The sequence below is a fragment of the Diceros bicornis genome, chromosome X (assembly GCF_020826845.1).
Source record: "Diceros bicornis minor isolate mBicDic1 chromosome X, mDicBic1.mat.cur, whole genome shotgun sequence".
NCBI lineage: Eukaryota > Metazoa > Chordata > Mammalia > Perissodactyla > Rhinocerotidae > Diceros > Diceros bicornis.
Genome location: NC_080781.1, coordinates 106,083,223 through 106,109,239, shown reverse-complemented (window position 1 = coordinate 106,109,239; position 26,017 = coordinate 106,083,223). Strand labels below are relative to the sequence as shown.

Here is a 26,017-nt window from a genome sequence, read left to right as displayed (position 1 = left end):
TACAATAACTGTTTTCTTCTTTCATTGTTTGATCGTTAATAATGTGTTCAGCAGACATTCCCAACACTATTCCATCTCTAACCTCTCTCCAATTCTGACAGACTTCCACTTTCTACTTTATTTTTGTATTATTTAATTTCTTTTATATAATGAGTATATATTAATTTTATATTTAAAAGGTCTGTTAAAATTTTACTGTCAAAGTGAGTTAACCTCTAAGATGTTATCAGTTCTTCCTCCAACACTATCATTCTAAAAACATTTTGTAGTATTAAATATATGTGTATGACTCTGAGAACCATGAGAAATTTAATTGAGAATTCCCTGAGAAGTCTGGAGCTTAGAATAATGGATTTGATTTTGATCCATCTTGCCTAACTTGTAATATCACGCTCAGGAAGCCTATAGAATGCAGAATGGTCCATTCTCTAGATCGGTATTTTTCAGCATTTATAACTAAATTGATACCCCCTTTTGAGAAACAAAGTTCTCAGTCTCCTCTCCTACTCCATCTGAGATTTTTAGGTCTATCCATCAAAAACATTTTTAAGAGCTTTGCTTTCTAAAATTTATAATAGGAAAACAATAGCTGTATTACCTATGCCCCAATCTTGGATATAAGAGTTCGTTTCTGAAGGAGAAAATTGAACATTCATATTTTGTCTTCACTAACCTAATTGTTCTTATTTATGCTATCTTATTTCATATTTATTTAGTATAAAGTCAGGGTGGTGGTTAAACACTGCAGCAAAGTCGTCTAACATTATTTCTTAATAAAATAGGCTAATTTTTTTTATACTTCATTAAAATGTCATTTACCAATTAAATAACATTTTTCTTCAAATTGGTAAGTCATTAACAGCAAATGTTTTACTAGTTCAGAAGTAGGTCTACATTAGCAAAATAATAGAAATCGCCTAAATATAATGACTGAATATTATTGCAAAATAAGAGTCCGGAAGCATGTTTATGGGTATACTTACAATTATTTTTGAAGGATGGTGATGGTTGGCCTACAGATGCTCGTGGATATTGGTTGATAACCCTAAAGGCAAACATTTAGAAAAATGCAATGAGAACTCTACAAGTAAGGTGCTATTTAGAATAACTATTTACACTATTCACATATAAAGCATAACTGAAAAGTAATGAGGCTGATGTCCATAAACATCAAAAGAAAGAGTCTCATTTACATAAAATGAATTAAAAAACAAACAGTATAGCAGGCGTGCCAATGTCAAAGAGGAAATTAAATATCATTTAAGTATTATAAATGAATCAGCAAAGTTCTAAGTCAAATATTAAGTTAAAACATTATTTCACATAAAATATTACAGACCAGGAGTAGTTAAATGGTATTTTGCCATTAAGTATTAAAATGATACTAGAAGCTGGAAGGGGAAATGACATTTGAAAAATTACTATTTTAGTATCAATTATTTTAAAAGTATCAATCAATAGTATTTATTTTGGGACTTGAAAACAAAATTAAAACAAATATTAGCCAGCTACATTTTTGCAGTAGGACAAATAAAGTTGGTGTAACAAGGTTAATATTTACCGTGTTTTAAGCATAAAAAGTTTCCCAAAACACGCAAAACATGACCAAAAAGTTTTAAATACAGAGATTTTCCTAAAATACAAAGCTGTGGGAACCCACTCAGAACCCCAGAGTTGGTATAAAGATTCCTTTAATTCGAAGACATTTTGAGATTCAACAGATGTAGAACAAAAACTTCCTTCGAGCTTCCCTTATCTGACTAAAAGCAGTAACTTTTGGGAAATGACGCTACCATAAATTCCCTCTCCAGGGGAGTTTATGGCTCTGAAGAAAACAGAAAGACCACTCATACCTGTATAAACAAACATTATCACAAACATCTCCTGTGTGTTCTCCTAAAAACCCATTTATCTTTCCTAAAGAAACCTATTTATTTTGCCCATAGAATCCATTCCTCACCCTCTCCCTTTTCCCTACTAAATTAGGTATATAAGCCTTTATTTAACTTGAACCATTTCACAAGCCAGTTGCTTTCCTTTTTTTAAATTTTATTTATTTATTTATTTTTTCCCCCAAAGCCCCCCAGTAGATAGTTGTACGTCATAGCTGCACATCCTTCTAGTTGCTGCATGTGGGACGTGGCAGGCCGGAGAAGCGGTGCATCGGTGCGCGCCCGGGATCCGAACCCGAGCCGCCAACAGTGGAGCATGCGCACTCAACCGCCAAGCCACGGGGCCGGCCCCCAGTTGCTTTCTTTGTTGGCTCTGATATGCATATAAAATAAACCTTTTTTTCCTGTTAATCTCTCATTTTGTCAGTTTAATTTGCAGGCCCCAGTCATAAAACGCAAGAGGGTAGAGGAAAAGTTTTCCCAAGAGGAAAGCTGATTCTTCCATTCATCCAAGTAGGTAAAATGGAGTGATGTAAATACCATTAGAGTTATGAGAAATACACAGGAAATGTTAATTATCATATTATTTGAAGATATTAAAATATTTTATTAGCTCATAAACTTATCAATATAAGCTACCATATTTGAAGCATAGTATAAAATATTTATGTGATAAATTTTAAAGCCACAATTTAAATAGTTTATGTGACTACCCCTTTAATCATCCAAGATACAATGAACTATAACAACAAATTGTTATATTTTTCATCCCTTATGACGGTGAATAAAAAATAGTTCTGACTTCAAATTAGTGAAAATCAACTTGGAAAAAAGCTTTGCTATTTTAATCTAAATTTCAGAAAATATATTTAATGTTATACATTTGAACTAGCGTTTTCTTTTCTCTCTTACAGCTCCAAATAATATAAAGATTTATTGAAATAAATATGTGAGAACACATGATCACATTAAACTTCTATTTTAATAAAATGGTAGGGGACCTATAGTAAATAAAAATAATTTCTTCATGAAAAGGGAGGTAAAACTGGTTCTATCTAGTATGTTTCAAGGCGCAGAGGTATAAAATTAATAGCAAACGTTGAGCAATGATGAGACTCCATGCTCTATGAAGAAGCTGGTGGCCAAGTTACTAGTCTGTACAATCAAAATTATACATAGCATTGCAGTAAAGCATGAAATCATTTCAATACACAGTAATGACCCATTCTACCTGCTGTAGCTCCCATTAATTTTATCTAACGAACAGATACCCGTGCTGAGAATAAAACGTTTATGGCCAGAGAACTGCTGCCAAAGGAATTACAGCCCCCTAGTGGTTAACTCTGACTACTGCAGTCAGAACAATGTGAGCTACGACTATGATTATGCCATTTATTCATGAATGATTTATTTATTGTAGTTTTTCCCCCTCTTGGGGGGCGGATTGATATATCTTATAATAAAGCATTTCTGCTCCTTCCTAAAAAAAAAATCTGTGAATTAAAAAAAATTGATTCAAGATCTATCCATTGAAAACATATTTTCTGATGTTTTGTAACATTTTAATGTACATTTCTAAAATTTTAATTAATTTTGAAAAAGTCTGGAATACCCTAGGTGAAATTAAATCTTTTCTCAATTTCTGTCTCTCTCTTTAGCCCCACTTGCTTTGCCCGTCCCCCACGACCATGACATTCTTTATATTAATATGGGTGCATCTATCATACACTCTCCTTTCTCAGTCTTTTTCTCTCAGCTATTTATACATAAATCTGAGATATATTTTATTATCAATGGCCTGTCTTTTCAAGTTTTTATCCATCTTACCAAACTGTTTATTTTGAAAATTCCCATGTTATTTTGATAGATGTTTCTCCTTTGCAGGCTAGTGACTCTAGATAGAAAAGAAAGATGCCCCTGACCACAGCCTCACTTTACATATTAATTCAAACACTGTGTACTTCCCTCCTACAAAATAGTGTGTAGAATATTTTTCAGTTTCACATGTGCATTCCTATTACCTCTGACGCTATTTATAACTGATTTATAAAGTAACATGAAGGGTAATTTTTTGATTGTTCAAAACAAATTTTATCCTACTTTTCCTACAAAAATTGTTGTTGTTTTGCTTTCAGCCTACCCTGAGAAAGGATATTATAAAATAGTAGTTTCAATTCAAAATTGTGCTTTAAAAGTCATAAGAACCCTGTAATAATTTAATAGAGAAGTTTGCTGCTTTATTTCTCCTCAGTTGAAATAATAGGGAAGAAACAGGCATTTAAAGTGGAAAATCTATTAAAGAAATGCGTGTCTTACTGTGCCTAATAGTCAACATTAAAATGCCAGTATTCAATGCTGAGCAGAAGGAGTAAATGCTAGCATTGCAAAAAAGCTTAATGTACTTCTTTGGAGTAACATGGATATTCCATATTTTTTTTTTTTTTTTTTTTTTTTTTTTTGTGAGGAGATCCGCCCTGAGCTAACATCCGCCAATCCTCCTCTTTTTTCGCTGAGGAAGACGGCCCTGGGCTAACATCTGTGCCTATCTTCCTCTACTTTATATGGGACGCCGCCACAGCATGGCTCACCAAGCAGTGCGTCGGTGCGCGCCCGGGATCCGAACCAGCGAACCCCGGGCCGCCGCAGCGGAGCGCGCGCACTTAACCGCTTGCGCCACCAGGCCGGCCCCGGATATTCCATATTTAAAAAGAAGGATGTCATCTTGCATTCAAGATTAAAACATGACCACATCGGCACTCAATGCTACCCTTTACTGCCTACTTTGACTTTTAAAAAACTACTTTAATGAAGTATAGTTTACATATAATAAAATGTACATATTTTAAATATAGAGTTTGGTCAGTTGTGATGAAGGTATACATACCTGTGTAATTGCCAAGCCAATGAAGACATAGAATATTTCCATCCTCCTTTTCCCCAACTCCAGGCAACAATTTTCTTACTTCTATCACTATAGATTATTTTTCCCAATTCCAGAAGTTCACATAAATGGAACTATACAGTACGCTCTTCCCCTTTTTCTATTTCTTCTATCCTTTGTTCAAAACATTTTTTTCTCCCTTTCACTGAGTTTTATTGAGACTATTTAAAGCACACATTTCCCCTTGCCTTATCCTGTTGATTTATTGATTTGTATATTCTTACCTTTCTTTTCAAGTTACCGTGGATTCTTTAATACCTCAATCTTTGTCTAACATGATATGCCTTTTAAACTTACTGTGTGAAGTCAAAGAGAGCAATGGAGTGGACTATTGGTGACACTTGGAACAATGAATCAGAAGTCCGACAGAACGTGACAAACCAAAGGAGCAATTACAAAAGACAAAACCACTGGAGAACACTTGCAGATAGAAAATGATGCATTGTCTATTGCATCCTCATATTTAACACAATGCAGATAACAAAAACAGTTATTTCTGGTGTGCATAAAGCATATGTACTTCAGAAAAAAAGATTAAAACATGTACTTGGGGATGTAAATAGGATCTATTTATATATTTTATTAGATATGATAAGATTGCTTGTTTTAATGGGAAGTCTATTAAATAATGGATATCATATTTTGGGTAGAAGGTCCTAGTTTCTATATTCAGGTTTATGTGCTTTAAAAAACTTTTTGATGTTGGCAACTAACATGTATACTAGTTGAAAGTTCCTACTAATGTGTTATGTGCCACACCATTATTGTAAAAGAATAGTGCAAACCCAATCAGAATGAGAGGCAGTTTTACTTCATAAAAATCCTCTGAATAGGTGTAATTTTAAGAAAGTGTGTTCCATATTAGAAATTTAGAAAAAACGGATGGCAAACTTGAATCAACTGCTTCTTATGGCGCTCAACAGCAAATAGCATATACACAAAAGTTTTCTATTCTAAATGCCTCCTTTCTGGAAAGGATAGTCATGTTTGCCAAGTGTTGATTGGATAGAATGGAAAAAATGAAAGAAATGGGCTAGAAATTTAACTTTCTTGGGTTTGAAACTTAGGTTTTCCTAATCAATTGATTTTGAACAGCAGTACTGTGAGGACGCCTTCCTTTTTACTGATTTTACAGTACTAAAATAAAATTGAGTAACAAAAAGGATGATGGAAGCTCAGATACAAAATTTTATTTTATTCAGAAGTGTGAAACAATTTAAGATTTAGCCAGATAAGTCAAGACCCTATTGCCTGACTTTAACCATGAATTTTTTGTTTATTTGCCAACTCCTCTTAATATAAAACAACTTCTCTGACATTCCCAGCAAGGATAACTGTTAAAAGTTTGCAGGTTCCTAGAATAAGAAAGCCTATAGGGATAGAAAGGATTTTTGGTTGCCTCGAGTTGGGGGGAGGGGGGTTGTGGGAGAAGCTAGAGGAGTGGGGAGTGACTGCTAACCTGTATAGCGTTTCTTTTGGGGAGGATGAAAATGTTTTAAATTGTGCTGATGGTTGTACAACTCTGTGAGTATACCAAAAAACCATTGAATTGCATTGTATGCGAATGGTATCTCAATGAAACTGTTAAAAAAGATTTTGGGTTGAATCCATTACTTCAAATGAAAAATGAGATCTTAAAATAACTTTGAAAGATTGTATTGTTAAAAGATATACTGGGGAATATATTAATTTCACATAATAATAGTGTAAACATTTATACATCTAAGAATCATGAAAGGCCATATTTTAATTAGAAATAATAATCCTAATAGCTGAAGCTCTGCACGTGTAAACTAAATGTGTCAACATTTTGTAATGATGTGGAAGCTGGAGCAGCACATTAAAAAGAAAAACTAAAACTGTGACAAATATGCAAAACAACTAAAGCATTATGAAGTCTTTTTTAATTGAATAGGATACTTTCAAAGGTCAATTGTTTTTGTTTTTTTTTTTTTGCAGGGAAAGATTCGTCCTGAAGTAACATCTGTTGCCCATCTTCCTCTCTCTTTTTTTCCTCACCAAAGCCCCAGTACAGAGTTGTATGTGGTAGTTGTAAGTCGTTCTAGTTCTTCTATGTGAGCCACCGCCACAGCATGGCAACTGACAGATGGGTGGTGTGGTGCTGCCACCAAGAAGCAAACCCCGGCCACCGAAGTGGTGAGCACCGAATTTTAACCACTAGGCCATCAGGGGTGGCTCCAAGGGTCAATTTTTATTTGGCCCCTATCTCAAATCTACAAATATTCAGTGTTTATGTATAATAAGAATGATGCAAACTCTTCTATTTGAGATGACTCTTTTTAATCATTAATGTTAACACTAAACAATACTTTCCAGTCACTTCTCTGGTGAAGAAAATGTCATCTCTAAGCATCCAATAAATGGCCAAGTAACAGACACTCTTTACTATGGGCAAAAACTATTTGATTTATTCACAGTTGATATTCATTAAAGGTTATTTGGGGGGATTCTGTACCTTGTTATGCAAGCTATTATCTTTCTCTCAGCTCTCTTTTTGTTTAAATTGTACCAGCATATATATAACTGATAATTTAAGTTAAAAAAAAAGATTTTAAAGCTAATGAATTTAGAATTGAGTTAAAAACTAGTGAAAGATTCTGAATACTACATAGGCTTTTGCTCTGAACAGTATTTGGAAATTGATTCTTAAAATACTCTTAGATAGCAGGTGGGTTTGTTTGGTATGCTTCATTTTTATTAAAAACTATCTAATATTTACTCATCTTGAAGTGATAAGCTTCACGGTAAAAATCATGGAAAAAACTCAGTACAAAATATATTATCAATATGAAATTACACACCAGAAGAAAACATTTTAAAGTTATAAAAAGACATAAAATGGGAGCCTTAAAATTTGACATTAATGTGCTTGCATTTAAAATGCAGATGCCATGTTTAGATTTGAACTTGTTAAATTATGAAAATGTATGACTATTATATATGAAATTAGATTAAAATAGAAGCATTAATTATGTTATGAAGATATAAAGGCAGAATGGAATTTCACAGCATATGGAGTCAAAATGTTTCTTGTGTTTTTTTTTTTTTAAAGATTTTATTTATTTATTTTTTCCCCCCAAAGCCCCAGTAGATAGTTGTGTGTCATAGCTGCACATCCTTCTAGTTGCTGTATGTGGGACGCGGCCTCAGCATGGCCAGAGAAGCAGCGCGTCGGTGCGAGCCCGGGATCCGAACCTGGGTGGCCAGCAGTGGAGCGCGCTCACTTAACCACTAAGCCACGGGGCCGGCCCCTTGTGTTATTTTGACTGCCTTTTTTCCCCTAGTAAATGTGATTTGGGGGAACTTAAGGTGAATCTGTCTGGTCTTCTATTGTTTATTGAGAGTTTATTATGTGCTAGGTTCTGCATATACGTTATACATTATATCCTTGGAGCAATCCTTCAAGGCACAAATTATTATCCTCATTTTTTAAGATGAGAAAGCTTAGACTCTAAAACCTATTTAAACTATTCAACAAACTACCCTTAGAAGACTTGCTTACTATATGGTGAAGAGTAGACAGATAACAATATTAACCCATGCAAATATAACAATACTCTTCATCTAATCTTAAACACCACCTTCAAAAGCTTTCAAGTTCATTTTTTTTTACCTTTACATACTCCAAATACTCTTCATCATGAAGATCTCTAATTAAATAATGTATGCCTGGTCTTTTTTTAAATATTATGATTCATTTCTTCCATTTTCCTATTTCTTTGCCAATTTCTATTATTAGATAACATTTTGCACACTTTTTCCATCTTTATTTCTACTAGTAAATAATAATTCTTTCACCTTTAAAAGTGAACTGAGATCTTTGAAAGTACACACATTCTTGGTTTGTAGAAGCTGCTATATGACTCTTGACTTGTCTTCTATTTATTTAGTTCTTTGAGAACATTGTCAGTGACTAAGTAAATTTTATACCAAGAGTAGATTTTGTGCTTGAGTATTTGGCATAATTTTAAAACTCAAGGCCGTTAATCAAGGTGCTGTGGAAAACGTATACACAACCTTTGTAGTCAGACAGACCTGAGTTTGATTTCTGGCTCTACCCCATATTATCTACGTGTTTGGGCATGCGATTTAACCTCTCTATGTCTCCATCTCCTATTTATTATGGTGGTTGTGAGAATTACATGAGATATATGTACCTTGTCAAATGCACTAACTAGGATATGGTGCGGGCTCAGGACTTGTTAATTCCTTTTCCTTCCTCTCCTCTTTTTACTAGAAGTACCCATGATTTCTTCCCTGAACCACCTCCTACCTCAGAGATTCTGTTCTGTATTGACTAGATGGAACGGCAAATATAAATAACAATTTCAGTAATACTATTGTTTTAAAAGTTCTGACAAAAGGTTGAATGAATAGAAAATTGAAACCACTATTATTGAAAAGATTGAAAATTGAAACCACTGTTTCAACCAAATACATTGAAGATTTTCTTGAGCTATGCATTTTCCTTCTGGTTACTGTTTCTTCTGGTGCACATCTAAATGAAAGTTAACTATTTAAAATTTGCTTACGAGATACGTGAAAGTTTCAATTTGGTTTCAAATCAATCCAATATATGCAAGGTGCAGATGCGAGTGAATAATGGAAGAATCACAGAAGTAAACAGACTTCATTGTACAAAACGTACTTTATTTTTTTACCTTTTAGATCATGCCACTGAACTCATTTGATTGTTCATATTATGATTTCATCCTTCACATACTCTATAGTTCACAGATTCATTGTCCTCAAAACCACATGAAGGTCATTGTTTTGTTTCTTTATAAAAATGACATCATGGATTAAAGCTGGAATTCCGTAGCTAGTGACTCATCCTTGCATTTGTACATTTTAAGAGACATAATTTACAGAAAGGAAGCATCCAGCTTTGAGCTGTTTCAAACTTCAGTTACTCTAACAAATTAAGAAATAAAGGTTAACATAAATAAGTGCACATGGCCTGTCAACTGGTCAGTCGTCTAATTTAAATCTCAAAAAAATGCTCTTATTTGTCTTTTTCACAATTCTTTTTTTCTTGTTGTGAATATATGTGTGTAATGTATATCATATCACACACACACATCTTTTACCTATATGTCAGTAAGAATAAAAGTCATAATCTTGAAAGTATTTACATACTTGTACTAACTTTCTAATTATTGAAGCCAACAATGTGAATGCACGTTCTGTTCATTCTGAATTTATTAAGCATGACATGATTCTCAAGGACAGTATGATGTAGTCAAAATTTTAAAGGCTTTCATTTAATATGCCAAATAGCCTTCAAGAAGCAGTGAACCATGGTGGAAAAGAACTTGATTTCAGACTTAAGAGATTTGGGTTCTCTTTGTAAGCTTTGCCAATAATTAGCTGTGTGACATGGCACAAGTCAGGGACCCTCTCTAAGCCTTAATTTATTCATCTTTAAAATACAAGCAATATTAAATCTATTACAAATGTTATCAGTGTACTTGAGTTCTATCGCTTTATTAAAATGATTAGTACTTTGTGTGTTGTTGCTTTCATAACGTCATCCACGCATTTAGGAATTACAAAGTACTTTGCTATATTCCTAAAAATATCAAACTCCATAAATTATCTAATAAAAACGAATGACTCTTTTGGTGTTGGGAACTAACAGCCACTTGATTTTCAGACAATTGATATCTGAGAGTCTACTCTACACCCCATCATTTACTTTCTTGTAATATAAGCCAAAGTATAATTCAGATATCTAAGGGCTTGCTAAGAACAAATAATTCACATGACTCCTACCTTACTATTTGCATTTGCATTATTCAACTAACCTAATACATTACAGGACACACAGAAGGTGTAACTCATGTTTGCTGATTTATTTTTTGTCATTTAAGAGCAACAGGATTGAGCATGAATAACTCCAGACTCATAGAGTTTTTTTTTTTTTTTTTACAAAAATATTGTTCATGTGAAAATTTCTGAGTCAGTACAAAAAAGATTTGGTCACTATATGTTTAGGTGATAGCGAAAAAGGCACCTGAGAGAGTTTATCCAAATTTCTATTCCTTCCTTGGGCTTTGGGGCAAAGAGGTTTTGATATCAGTATTTTAACTCCATACAATCTCTTTTAACGTCTGTGTCAGTCTTCCTCTATTTTGTATGTGGGTCACCACCTCAGCATAGCTGCCAATGAGTAGTGTAGGTCGGCACCCCAAACTGAACCCAGGCCGACGACGTGGGGCACGCCGAACGTAACCACTAGGCCATGGGGCTGGCCCCCCATACAATCTCTTTTTTTGTCTACTCCACTCTCTGAAAGTTCTCTAAGCTTAACAATGACCCTTTTTTGCCAAATCCTTTATGTCAAGTTCATATACTGGATCTCCAACTAGTCTCCAAACTAAATATTTTTTCCTCTTCTGGGAGGCCCTGGAGTACTCAGTCAAATGTTTTGCACAGAGCAGAACCTTAACAATCATTGAATGTAATAATGTATAAAGTCCGGAAAAAAAACTGAGAGTTTCATTTTGAGGATTCTGAGATAAATGTGATCCTTAGATATTCCCCAATGCTTTGAGTAATCAATGTTTAATGTTTGGACCTCTGCTCTTTTCTCTCTACAACTTTATCTCCCTTGGAAAGTTTTGAAATTCAGCTAAACCATAGTAGTATGGATTGCTCCAAATTCTTTTACCTCCAGGCTTGACCTGTCTCCAGAGATCCAATATCATATTGTCAGCTATCCAAAGAACATCTGATGATGCATGTTTCACCATTATCTTAAATATATTTGAATCAAAGGCTACTATCTTACCCACAGTAACTAGTTCCTAATTTCTTTTCTCACACTGAAACATGAACATCTCTCACTCTTTTGGAATGTTTTCTTTCATCTGTGTCAACTTAAACCCTAGTTATCCTCAGGCTTCAGTTCAGTTCCTATCTCTTCCAATAAAATTCCAATAAATAAAATTAATTATTTCTCTCTCTTCATTTGTACATGGCACATCATTTAGCACTTCACTATATACTGTCTCAATTTTTGTTGCATGTCTGTATATTTTATCTTACCAAATAAAATGTAAATTCCTTCATGGTAGGAATCACACCACACAAAAAATGATCATTAAGTACTGGCTTGACCATTTTGTGACTCTAAGAATAAATGCTATGTTCTCTGCCATGTTTTTACAATGTCAGGTGTAATTAAGCTTCAAAAAATATTTAAGTGGTGATGATGATAGAAATTTACATGATTACTCCGCTAGATTTAGAGTAGGCTTGAGTGCCACAGGTTAAAATCTGGCTGAGGACAAAAGTTTAGATAATTCTTTTGAAATTATTTTATACCAACACAAATGGCATAACTTTAGATTCAGTAAAGATGATAACAAAGGAACTAGATATTATTTTCAGGGAGGAAGTTATTAGAAATCAAGATAGAACACAGAGAGAAGTCATGAACAAGCTATAAACAACCTTTCCTTTTCTCCTTCCTACCATCTGAGGTCATCCTTAAAGATTCAAGAGTTCTAAACATAAATACAGTGAATTGAATACTCCTCATAAAAGAAGAGTTCTGATATAAGGAAAAAAAGATCATATGAAATCTAATTAAAGGCCTCTAGATGAATATCTGTCCACATATTTCTTTTTCTTCTGAAGCCCTTTATAAAGTAATAGCTTACGTATCCAATTAAATTTAAGAATATGTTAAAGGAATAAGACAATTTCTAATCATGAAGCACAATCATAAACTAAGCGTTGACAACATTGATATTGGGCAAGATATTCATGAACTCTTATAGAGGCTTTGTAGCTGCAGACAGTATAATTTAAACTACCTAAAAATGATTATGTTTAACTTGTTATAACCAACGATGTCTTAAATTTACTTTAAGTAATAAAGACAAAAAGAAGAGACATTTTCACTCATTCAGTAATCTTTAAATAATGAATTATTTCAAATTTAGGGCACTGGAGTGAATGGAAAATGACAAGATCAGGGTTCTAAGTGAGGATTGGCTTTAGCTTGTTTAAGGATTTCTTATGTAGTTGCAATGTCATGACCATTATCTTCTGGGCTGTAAAAATCAACTACCTGAGCATTATTATTTGACGTGGATTTTCAGAACTGGAAAACTGTTGGAATTTTTTTAAGATTGCAACATTTGAAATGATCTGGGGCCAGCCCCGTGGTGTAGTGCTTAAGTTCAGCGCTCTCCACTTTGGTGGCCCAGGTGCGGAGCTCCACCACTCGTCAGCCATGCTGTGGTGGCGACTCACATACAAAATAGAGGAAGATTGGCACAGATGTTAGCTCAGGGCTAATCTTCCTCAAGCAAAAAAAGAGGATTGGCAACAGATGTTAGCTGAGGGTGAATCTTCCTCAGTAAAAAAAAAAATAAGAAACGATCTTAGTAACCATCTAGTCTGATTTACTTTTTTAATAGGTGAGTAAATAGAGGCTCAGAAAAGACTAGAACCAGGTCATTTAACTCTAAATTTGCACTATAAAAACCTTTTCCCACACTGCTCATGTGGTTTTATATATTAATAATTCAGCAAATATATATTGAAAGAACCCACAATGTATAATGATGTATGCAGAGGGTAGTTGGGGTGGAGGTATAAACATGAATGATAAATAATTTTGTCCTATGTGAATTTATAATCCAATAGGAAAGACTCAAATTAAAAAATGAGATGATGCATATAAAACTTTAAACACCATGACTGGTACATAGGAGGCCCTGAAATTTAAAAAAACAAATAACAGCAACAACATGCAATACAATGTGCTAAGTATTGAAAACAATAATGTCTACTTCCTTTCAAATTTGAAATTCAAATTCTAGTATTCTTATGCACACAGGTATCAACCTAGATGATTTTTTTTATATGGCCAATAGTCTTTTCACAAAGCATATACCAAATCATAGCACATTTGAATTTTAAGCACTGTTTCTTGGCCTTTTAGTTTGCATAATACCCTTCATCTTCCCTTCACCCCCTTCCTTAATAAAACAGTACATTTTTCTCTGACTTAAGCATGAGACTGTCTGCAGTCATTTCCCAATGTCACCCATTACCTGGAGCTCATTACTTCATGACAATCCTGTAGTCTTTTTATTTTATCTTGGCATTTCACAGCAACTTTGGCATCTGGTAGCTATTAACCATACATATGCTCTGCCCAGGAGTTGGGCAGCATTATTTTGTGCCATGTTGGTGGGAATAGGAGATGTGCAGAGTTCAAACATGGAATTGGGGAGTTGTCTGAAGCGAGATTTCAAGCATGAACCCTAAGATTCTGTAATCATAATGGGAATGAAAAAAGGGACACATTTGAGCAGCATTTTGTAAAAATAATTCAGAAGCTATATCGATGAATTTAGTTGAGAGTAGAGGGAGAAAGGTGATCCAAGAATGGCTCCAAAGCAGAAAGAACAAGCGTTATTTCAATTATCATGAGAAAGTAAAGAAACTTGGGAGAAAGGGTAGAGTATTTTTAAAAACTTCCTAACAATGTAAGTGTTGTCATAACGTAGTTTATGTATTACGTTACAGAAATAAATGTACTTTTAGTTGATCTTATTACTTCACTCTGAATCCAGAGACTTAGAATACCCACTATGGATATGAACAAATTTGGCTGCTCTTCTGAAAATGGTACTTACCCAAAGTAAAGTACAAAACCAAAGTGAAAAAAAATCAAATTACTTTATACCAACGTATTAACTTCTGAGGTTTTCAAAGTTTTTAACTTTTAGATTCTGACTATTTTCATTTCAGTGGTAAAACTTGTGAGAGTTTTCTCCATATTCTTTTCCCCATTTTATATATTCATATAATTTATGTCTCTAGATTTGTAACATTAGGGATGTAATGACCTCAGTGGTTTCTGTATTCTTGTTTGTAACAAAGAGGTTGTTTTGAAAAACGCTTATAGACAGATCACCTAGTACAACTCTCTCATTTTATAATTGTAGAAACTGAGGCCCAAGTACAGCAAGTGACCCACCCATTTTTCTTTCATTCATCCTGAATGGGAGGGTAGGAAAGAGAGAAATCAATGTGTCTGTACCATAAATTGCAGAACTCTATTATTACATGGAATTGCCTCTTTTTTTGTACATTTGCCTCTCTTTGATTATTTATTTAGCACTTTAGTACTCCTAATGCTTGAGGAAGGTAAGAAGGTCACAGAATTCTTCTTCCCTTCTTCTTGTATTACATAAAGGATTATGCTTAATCCTGGAGTACTACAGGTACAGTAAAACAGTCCTATCAGGGGAATAGTTAAGAAATGTTTTAGTATGGGTACATATCAGATGGAATTGCCTTTTCTGTCTAATGGGATTATTAGCTTCTTTAGGGAAGTATTGTGTAATACGTGTATCACCTCTCTTAACATTCAATAAAGTGTTGGGCATATGGTAGTCCCTCCACAAATACTTGCTGAAATTCCCTGATTCTTACAGGTTTTTAATTTACTTTCACATTATTGTTGACTAATTTGGCAGATAAACATAGTAAATTTTGTAAATTTACTTACAAAAATTTAGATAATTGGCTGAAGTTTTGCAGTAGAAGCATGAAAAGTTGAGGTAGACCATTATCCAATGAGAGGAGGGTAATGAACCTTCAAACTAGTGAATCTGTACTTTCTAACTTAAGATTTTTGGAGTGCAAAAGTCGTTTTATCAGACAGAAAGTATAATGGTGGCTGCCAGGGGCTGGGGGGAGGGGAGAGTGGGGAGTTATTGTTTAACAGGTATAGAGTTTCAGTTTTACAAGATAAAAAGAGTTATGGGGATGGATGGTCGTGATGTTTGTACAACAGTGTGAATGTATTTAATACTACTGAACTGTACACTTAAAAATGATTAAGATGGTAAATTTTATGTTATGTTTATTTTACCACAATAAAAATAATTTTTAAAAAAAGAAGTAACCAACCTAATAAAAGATACCTTCCCAAGGGAGGAAAAAAAGAGTTGTTGTATCAATGAATAGTTTTGGGGCTTTTAATTCTACCATACATCATAAATTCTTTTCCATTTGTATAGCAATTTTTTTTAAATAGATATAGAAGCATGATGAAAAGACTAGAGAAATAAATCTATTGAGAAACCAGATCATTTCTGCTTTCTTGAAATTTGATTTTAAAAAAATATTTGTTGGAGGGATACCAGATCCTTTTTGTTTTACTTCCACCAAGAATAAAGTCATCAACTTCTCTCTGAATCGAATTTAGACTGATGTTACATTTAATAATATAAGATATGGGCCTATTAGCCCTGTGGGAGTCAGTGGCTAACCAAAAAAATGTGAAAACAATCTATCTACAAGCCACAAAGCATTAAATAAATTTTAACTGTTATTCTAATCTAATATAAAAAAACTAACAGATTCATGATTTTATCACTCAAAGCAATTCATTAATAGTAACCTCTGATTTCCTATGGCATTATAAAAATGAGGCAATAAAGCTCTTGTTTACGAATTTATTTGCGGCAAAGGCATTTGGGAATTATTATTTTAAAAAGAAAAAGTTCTGCTTCACTCTGAACCATCAATCCATACCATGAAATGAGTGTAGATCTTTGAGGTTACTAATTAAAGGCTAACTAACAAGAGAATTCTACAGCCAGAATGCAGAACTGACCTTAATCTTTGATTATATCTTCGCAGACATGTATGTGGCCAATAGAATGGGGTGTAGCGCTGTCTCTCTTTCACATATATATGTATATATATACACACACACATATGTGCGTACAGTCATGTGTTGCTTAACGACAGGGATATGTTCTCAGAAATGCATTGTTAGGTGATTTTGTCATTGTCCAAACATCATAGAGTGTACTTACACAAACTTAGATGGTATAGGTTATTACATACCTAGGCTATACGGTACTAATTTTATGGGACCATTATCATGTATATGGTCTGTTGTTGACCGAAACACCATTATGTGGCGCATGAGTGATATATATAACATGGTATATTTTGCTGTGAAATGGAAAAATAAAACTGTATATCATAGGGCTAAGCTTTAGCTAAATTAGTTTTAAGAAGATTTATCATTTCTTAATTGTTCTAATCGTTTAGGGAAATTGTGTCAGAGAAATCTGTTACTCTGCTAGATGCTATTGTGCAAGTGTGCTAAAAATTATACTTTAGTTCATCCTTTATCTTCTTTCACCTCTACTTTAAGCATTGGAACATACATTCCTAGGAAGATAGATAGATAGAGAGATAGAGAGATAGAGAGATAGAGAGATAGATATAGAAATATGTATATATATGGCAACACAATTAATAAAGATACATTAATTGTTTACCTACTACAGGCAAAGAGTTTGCCATATATGTGGACTAGTCAGCAAAAACTTTAGGCAAGAGGTGGGGCTTGAAGTAGACCTTGAAGACCAGGTAGAATTTAGATAGATTTGGGAGGAGGACCTTATACCACAGTACTGGACTTCTCCAATCTTACTCTAGTATTTCTAGTAATAAATTACTGTTGAATCACAAATCATAGTTTTTGTGTTATTAAAATGGAAGTAATAAATGGAAGTAATCGGTTTGGTTTTGGTTTTTTTAAACCAACTTTAAAGAAAGTCTTTAAACACACAGCATTTTTGTATGTTCTTTTTAACCCTCATCAATTTTTGTTTAAGTATTGTACTCTGATACAGTCTTTCTACTTGAGCTCAAATCAGTAAACTAAAAAATTGACAATTGCTTTTTAAAATACTTATTTTCCGAGTCATAGTTATCACATTATTTCTCCTGATGCCAGCATGAAGAGGTAATATACGGCAAATGGGATCAGACAGCACTTCAAACCTCTCTGATACACGATTTTTAATGATAAAATCATTTGATTTGTATCATTAATGATAAACGATAAAATGATTTTTAATGACCCTTTTGTCACTCCAGTCTCAGACTTCCAGAACTTCAATTTTCCTGTTAGAATTTCAAGTAGGCAACTTTGTATAAATGACCAAATTCGAATAGCCTTTGTTGTGGTGTCATGTATACGACAAACCACACACACTTATGTGTCCAACTCACTGTAGTAACACTTGACCCTTTCCAGTCATCGTCTCTATATAATAGTGTTATTTCCCTGATTTCATTTCAGTCTTGAAATGATCTCTGTAACTCCCCTGAGCTTCACTCAGGCTTCCTGTCCCTCAGTCCCTCAGCATTAATGGTACTTTCTCATTTGCTCTACTTTTTTATTAGTAGCTGAATCTCCAGATGAAATGTTACATGCCTATCTTATCACCTTGCCAAGCAGCATATTAATGATTAATGGACACTGTCAGTAATAATATCCTCATGTTCACGTGCAAATCTGTTCTATCCAAAGACTAGTGGCTACAGTATGAAAGAAGAATTAGCCAATTCCTAAACAAAGGCAGTAGAGTTTACTGCTTAACAGCATGGTCTCTGGAATCAAAAGTGCCTGGCTTCAAGATTGGTTTTGGCCATTTAGTGTGAGCGGATTATTTAACCTCTTTGTAGTGCCTCAGTTTCCTCATGTGCAAACTGTGGATATTAGTAGTACCTTCTTATGGTAATTGTGAGGTTTATATAAGCAAATACATGTAAATCTCTTAGAAATGTGTAGTACATAGTAATTTTTAACATATAACAGCTATTATCATCATCGTTTATACCTCTTTATGAAGGATAATTACTTGCTAACTTGGGCAAGTCTTCTGACTTTGATTATAGGAAGCTGTACCTGAAAGTATTGAGTAAGTCTTGATTACTGAGATAAAATGAGAGCTATGTGAGTTTAAAATACGCTTATAAAAAGGTTTGAACACTGGCACATTTACTCATGGGCATACTAATGACTTTAAAGACAACAGCCATTTTTTATAAAAATGAAAAGATAAACAGAACCTAAGTCAGTTTGTTTACTGCTATTCTTTCCTAGACCTTAGTTGACATTGTCTTTGGTTTCAGCAGTGTTTAATTTTCATTTTTTAAATTTTTATGTTGAGTCTACCCCCACATCCTGCATTATAACGCTGATTCGACTCTAAATGCTCACCATCCCTTCCTCACTCGCAATCAAGCCACTTCATTTTCTTTGGAAGGCCACACTCACTACTCACCTTCATTTTTTCCATGCTCGGCTACCCACCTCATACAGCAGTTCGGGCTGCCCCAAGGTGCCTTGAACTAACTCTCTATGCTCTGCTTCCTCTATTACTCACTCTTTTTATCAGAAATCTACTTCCCTAATTGTCCACCAGAGGAAACCATGTTCTTATAATCTCCTGAACTTGAATAATGAGAAACATGTTTAAGAATTTAGGACAGATGAGATGGCCATTGCTGACCACCTATATACACACAATGTTTTTCTCTGTGCCAAAAGAAACTCTGATAGAAGAGTGTGATTGGGCATGGGAGGGGGAATAGGCTCATGAGAACATTTAATGGAAAACGGGTCAGAAGGAAAGTGTGGTTATTTTAATAACTAACTTGAAATGTATTATTAACAGTAGCCTGTCACAAAGGATCTATCTTTCAATATAAGGAAGACTAAAGAAGTTTCTATGTGGAGGGCAAGCAACCAAAAGGAACCATGTAAGACACTGTAGAAAGAGAGGAATATATTGTGAATGAGATCTTCAGGATATGGAAGAAAATGGGATGCTGTGCACAGATGGAGAAGAATAAAGGTATTTATTTTTCTGAAGCAAAGCAAAAGAAGTAAGGATAGATGTAATAAATAAATGTCTAGAGGTAGAGGAGAGAGAAGCTACTGAAGATGATATCTTCCTTATACATCTCCTTAGCTTCTGTTTTCTCTGTGAAGTGTGAAAGTAAGATTCCTGAAATTAGGGGATATGGGAGTGGAATAGAGGAGCAGAGAAGAGTGGCAAAAGTGTGGAACATGTGTCTAGCAATATAGGAAAGGGAGTTAATATGTAAAATTGGCGTGTAAAAGGATTGCTGAGCAGTATTGAGAGCCCAGCTAAGACTGGAGACTCAAAATGTGTAGTTTTGTTAGTTTTCTTCATTAATGCTCAGCAATCAGGGTAGAAAATAGGATAGATTAACTCAAAATAGTGGAGGTAAAAGGTGGGGGCAGTGGAAGGGCAATGAAGAGTGTGTATTGGGTGATGATGAGAAACATTGACATGACCAGCATGAGAGTCAGACTAGGAAGAAAATAAAGCCAAGAGAGGGCATTATAACTAAAAGCTTTTGGAAGGGCCCAGGAAGTCTTGATGAGGTTGAAGAGCAGATACAAGGGAAGCAGAGGTGGGAGGAGGGAGGTACTGAATGTCATAATCTGAGGGTAGTATTTCTGAACTTAAAATTTTAGAAATTGATGCAATTTAGGTGTGTCCATGGGCCTGAAGCTGAAGACAATGGAAAAGTAGAGGTCAAGGAATTTTGAGGCTAGGCAGTTATTTGGTTATCTTCATGGATACTGAAGTCCCCAGAGAATGGCAAAATTAAAAACGAACAGTAAGAAACAGTTAAGTGCCAAAAATTTCAGTGAAGGTATAGACAGCAGAGACAAGAAGAAAATGTTTGAGTGGTGTAAGCTTCAATAAAGGGTTGTTTAAATAAAAATAGAAGAGACATGTTCTAGTGTGTTGGAAGTAAAACAAAATGGAACTAGGAGAGTTTCAACCATAACTTTAAGCCCTTACATATGAAGGAGTGATAAGATTCATGAATTGGGGAGAGGTAGAGGATAAGAATTAATTCATCTCCCTTTGAGAGATCTGTCAGGAAGTAGGAAAGCTTCTATAGGAGTAATCCAAGTAGGAGAAATCCAGGTTTTGGTTAAGGTAAGGAGGTGGAGGAAGTGTGCAGTGAAAAAGCTGAGGGTCCCTACTTTCTAGTACATTGCTATCCAAAAGAACTTCCTGCAGTGATGGAGACGGTCTATATCTGCACTGTCCAATGGGTAGTCACTAGGCACATGTGGCTGTTGAGTAGCTGAAATGTAGTCTGTGAGACTGAGGGACTGAATTTATGATGTTATTCATTCTCAATTAATTTAAATTTAAATAGCCACATGTGACTGGTGGCTGTTGTACTGGACAATGCAGTTTTAAAGTCTTTCTGATAGCTGTCAATAAATTTATGCTTAGTTATTGATAGCTAATGATAAACATATTTTATCCCTCTAAGTGCATATTTGTATTTAAAGGAAACAATGACTAATAAAATATTAAAGAAGGAAATTCCTGAATGTAGAATTTCAAGTGCTGTGGAAAACCATGAAGGCTACTAGTTTGGGGGCCAAAAGGCCTTTCTAGTGCTTCTCAAATTAGACCATGGAAGTAGTTGTCTGTGAATAAGGTTAACCCTAATTAACAAGGTTGATTTCATTAAATGCCAACTATATGTACAATGTTGTAATAAGCAAATATCTTAGTAAACTGCTGATGGCACAGTCTTAACCATAGCTGAAAGGAGGAAGGAATAGATAGGATGAAGTAGAGATGTTGAGTACAGGGAGACAAAAACATAATTAAGATTCCAGCTCATGTGCATCTTATTTGAAATCCTGCTTTCACTATGTCATTTGTGCATTAAAATGTCAGAAGTGACTGCCAAAGAGTTGCTGCACGTGAGCATTACTACTAAATCTGCTAGTGACTGGTTAAATGATGGTGCAGCTTAACCTCTTGGTTGGTTTCAATGTTATTTGTCTAAAATGGAAATTACTAGGCTGTTTTGCAGAAATTTTAAGGAAGTCTTAAAATGTTTTGAAGAAAGGCAGTGATGGAGTGATTGATTGATGGAACACTCATTACGGTTTCTTTGTGCGATTCAATAGTACAGAAGTTGTAGATAAAATAACACAGGTATCCTGAAACAGTGACAACTATAGTAAAAAATATAGTTTTGTGCAATAATTTAAAAATTTTAAAACGCTTAATATCTGTTTTACAACAATCAGATGGGGTTAATATATTGTTATACTAATATGTTACATGTTACATTAACATGTAACATATTAATATATATTATTATATTACAATAATATAATATGTTATTAACCCCAACTTATGGTCAGGTTTTCCTAGTTTGCTCATGGCTATCCAGGCTGTTAGTGGGACATAATTTACTATTTTTCTACTAGACAACACTAAGCTTTACCAGATGCTCTACTAAAATAATCTCAACACAAGTGCCATACATTCTCATTTTGTGAGGTATTCCACTGCTATAAAAGTAAGGTGGTAAGAGGTTCTTTAATGACACTGCCCAAATAGTCTGGAGCTTCTGGAACCATTACAACTTGGGACTTATTTGCTAGTGGGCTCAGCAAGCAGCCGCCTTCTTCAATCTCAAGCCTTGAACATTTTATTGAGCTGCTGAGGATACTTAATGTTGGTTACTGATAACCTCTCTCCCAAATTTTGTTTTAAATTTTGTGTTTCCTTTAGTTGGAGAGAAATAACTTTTAATTGAAGGAAATAGATGGAACAGTAAAACAATTGAGGTTTGATGCAGGCTTCAGATTATTATTTAGATTCAGGTATTTACCAGCTAAATGCAGGAATATTCCTAAATAATTAAATTCCAAATGGTAGTGATAATCCTGCAAATCTAACACAATTTTAGAATTTGTTTTCCAGAGGAGTAATATACTATCTGTAAACCGCTGTGGGTGAGATGGCCATGTTGCTTCAACCTTTAATGGTTAGCCCAACATTATATCAGAGATGTTAGCCTTTTTAGACTTTACTTTTATTGCTAAAGAAACAAACATGTTCCTCCCAGGTAGCCTTGAAAGCACAAAGAAATATTTCTTATTCCATTGCCTTAAATTAATCTACAAGAATACCTTGAGAAATGGAAGGAAAAAATCCAATGGTATCAATAAAATGGGGATACTCTCTTCCTCTTCATAGGCTTGCTATGAAGACCATGTGAAATAATATATATATGTAATGCTCCTGGCTCCATGCCTGGCATCCAGTAGGTTCGCAAAAATGTCATTTCTCACCTTTCTTCCTATGAATTCATACTGCACCAAAGCCTGTTATTATCTGAAAAAGTCATCACCATCATCCATGACAGCTCTAGATAGAAGTCCATCAAGAAAGTATAGGAAGGGTTAATAACCCTCTCTGGGGTTTGCAGATAGAAAAACACTGTCTTTGTTGGCTTAAACACCCCAATTCCTACCTTGACATTGCAATCACAAGCCTGATCCACCTTCCGAATTTCAGGACTGGCGTTGGGCTTGTTGCTGTAGATAAAAGCTATTAGGAAAGAAATCGTGCGGATGAAAAAAATAAATATTTTATTTCCTCCCCAGGAGGATCAGAAGAACATATTTAAGGAATGAAAAATATAATTAAATATTCTATAACCCACCTCCCCAAAATACAGAAAAAATATTTTATTCCCCCCACTTGTGGGGGTGGGTAAATGACTCCCAAAGATCAAGGTATCATGGTGCAAAGAAATTCTACTCTTCTGAAAGGATGATATTCTCTATGACAAACACTGGAAAAGAAATGCAATGATCATGGTAGAAATCATTTTTTCTGTGGGGCACGTCAGTTGGCATTTTCCATTGTGTCTACACACACGTAGTCAACTGCAGTAACACCTTGTTTCTACCGTGTCCATATTCTGATTGTCAGAATGGCTGATGTGTAGATAAACTTCTTAATCAAAATTTAAACTCTGGAACCCAGATGTCCTTTTGCACCTCTGTGTGTAAGGTCACAAATGTCTGCAAACTGGGGAGCTCAGAGGTTACTTATTGCGCAACGTGTCCCCCAACCTCCATCATGTTAGCTCAATGCTATTTCCCCCAAGAGCGAGGTTCCCTCGGTTAGCCTGCCTAAAATGCACGTGGTGAGGGGCATATGCACTTAGCGGCTCAGCAGTCAGAGGCTTCTTTGGATGGGACTTGTGATGGTAAATATTAATGAAGAAGCTGTGCGGTACTGGCAGTGATTCTCAACCAAATTAGATATTCTCTTAGTGCGGAGTGTCGCCTGCTGAATTTGAGTGGAGGAGGGCGGTCGCTTAAAATACAGGGGTCTCGAACACAATACAAATGTTTGTCACCTCCGGTACCATATTATTCAGCAGGAAGCAAAAGGCAAATGGCACGACGCAGAAAAGAAACAGACACAGACACGTTTTGCAATGACGAAGTTTATGTGGCGTCAGGAACGGCAACCTGTTCTCACGTTTAGTAATTCCCAGGCACGCTGCTTGTCAGCTTACACTGAGCAAAGGAACCGGAATAAGAGGCAGCGCTGGAGACTTCTCCGCAATCCTTTTCAAAATATAAAGCTGTCACCAAGTGGCTTAGGTAATAAAAAGGCCTGCTGTATGCCCTTATACTCTCCTCTTAAACTTACGTGACCATCAGCAGCGCTGTTCAGATTCAGCCAACAGCTGTTAGACCAAGACACAGATCCGCAGTGTTTATCTCCCCCGAGTTACCGGTGTTCACTGAGACCCTCCGAAAATTAGGGTCGGTTTTCAATGAGAATATAATAGAAAATCTTTCGCCCCCCTCTGTCCCCACTGTCCCAAGCCTCGTGCCCCCTCCCACTTGCCCCAAATCGGATTTCTTGTAAACGTAGCCCATACCCTCAATTCAGTTGCACCTTCTGCAGCCTAAATCTTTGCCCAGAGACACTCAACGTTCAGTCTCCCTCCCTCTTCTCTCACTTCTTGAGACCCCACGCCCGCCTTCAGTTTCTCTCTCTCTTCCCAGGCGCGGGGTTCTAGAGACCCTCGCCTCCGCCCAGCACCTTCATCTCGAGTCCCCGCTTCCCAACCTTCTTCGAGACGCCGGTGCTCCTCTCGTGGAACCTAAGCCCCTCTCTCCTCCCAGAGACCCCAGTCTCCCTGCGATCTGCGCGTTCAGAGTCCCTCCCTAGTCCCCCCTCCCCCCCGCCCGGGCCAGTGCGGTCCTGCAAGCTGCAACCATCCGGGACCTGTCCCCGCTCCCCACCCCATCCCCCGCCTAAACCATTAGGGTCTCGGCTAGCAATGCCGCCTGGGGCTCCAACTTACCACAAGCGTCCGGGAGGAAGACAAGGCAGCAGTCGCCGCGGCGGCAGCTGGACGAGAAACGGACTCGGCTGCAATCGCCCAGCGGAGCCCCTGGCAGTCTATGCGCTGCGCTGCGCTGCGCGCCGCAATCTCGCGCCTCGGCGGAGGGAGGGACGGAGGGAGCTCGGCGCGATAGGAAGCGCCGGCAAGTCGACCTCCTCGGGGCGACCCTGCGCCCCCGGACAGGTTTGGCCGGTCTTGCTCCGGTATCTTACTCTAGCTTAGTAACTGACCACCTCCAGCATCTCTGCACTATTCGCGTCTTCTTTCTTCTTCGATGGCCCCTAACTAACTACACTACTCTAAACGGACGAAGGCCATCACGCGAGCGCCACGACGATCTCGACGACTCCGACGACAAGGTGTGCAAGAAGAGGGAAGAAAAGTTCATATGCAATCGCAGGTAAGAGACAGGCAGGCCCGTGGAGCAGCCAAGGCTGCCAATCTAGCTGCTCCAAAGGCAGGATCGGAAAGATCGGTGCAACCGAGGAAGGGAGCGTCCTCGGCGAGCACCAGAGCTCCTACCCTGCGCTGGTGAGGCTGCACAGCGCTCTTGGGCCAAACGCGGGGTGAGGGGCGGAGCCAAGAGCGGCCAATCAGCTCTCAGGGTTACACTGCCCCCGGCCTGTTTGGACCAGTCTCTTAGTGCATCCGGAACCCGCTGGCAGGGGGCGCGAGACCCCATGGTGGTGGCGGCCCTGGTGATTAACTTGATTCATGAGGCCTGGATACTGAATGGAACCGGGGTCAGTCATGGGGGGAGGGTCTCAAGAATGCACCATTAAGGATTGAAAGAACACCCCTACCCAAACACACACACACCCCTACCTGAATATTTCAGTTCAATACTTCTCAAGTCTTGGAAGTTCCACTGAGCTTTGAAACTCCCTCCGAGGGTCTTGGCTCCGACTCCTGCCCCTTTCCTCAAGAGGAGCAACTGAGGCATTCACAGGGCCCAACATGTTTAGTGCGCAAAGGCCATGGCCCTGTTATAAGGCCCCCTTCCCCAGCCTTGTCTCCAGCTCCAAATACAGAGAAGGGAGAAAGGAAAGCCCTTGGCCTTCGTACCCCAAGAGGGCACAGT

General features: G+C 36.5%; 1 protein-coding gene across 1 annotated transcript in view; it reads right to left on the bottom strand.

The window, feature by feature from the left end:
• The window catches only part of HTR2C (5-hydroxytryptamine receptor 2C), a 310,470-nt gene extending 285,024 nt beyond the window's left edge, over window positions 1-25,446 (bottom strand). The window contains exons 1-2 of the mRNA XM_058536549.1: window positions 24,895-25,446; window positions 984-1,045 (exon numbers count right to left, since the gene is read on the bottom strand). The gene's annotated coding sequence lies outside the window, so the exon portion shown is untranslated. The remainder of the gene's footprint in view (window positions 1-983; window positions 1,046-24,894) is intronic.
• Between the last annotated feature and the right edge of the window lie 571 nt (window positions 25,447-26,017).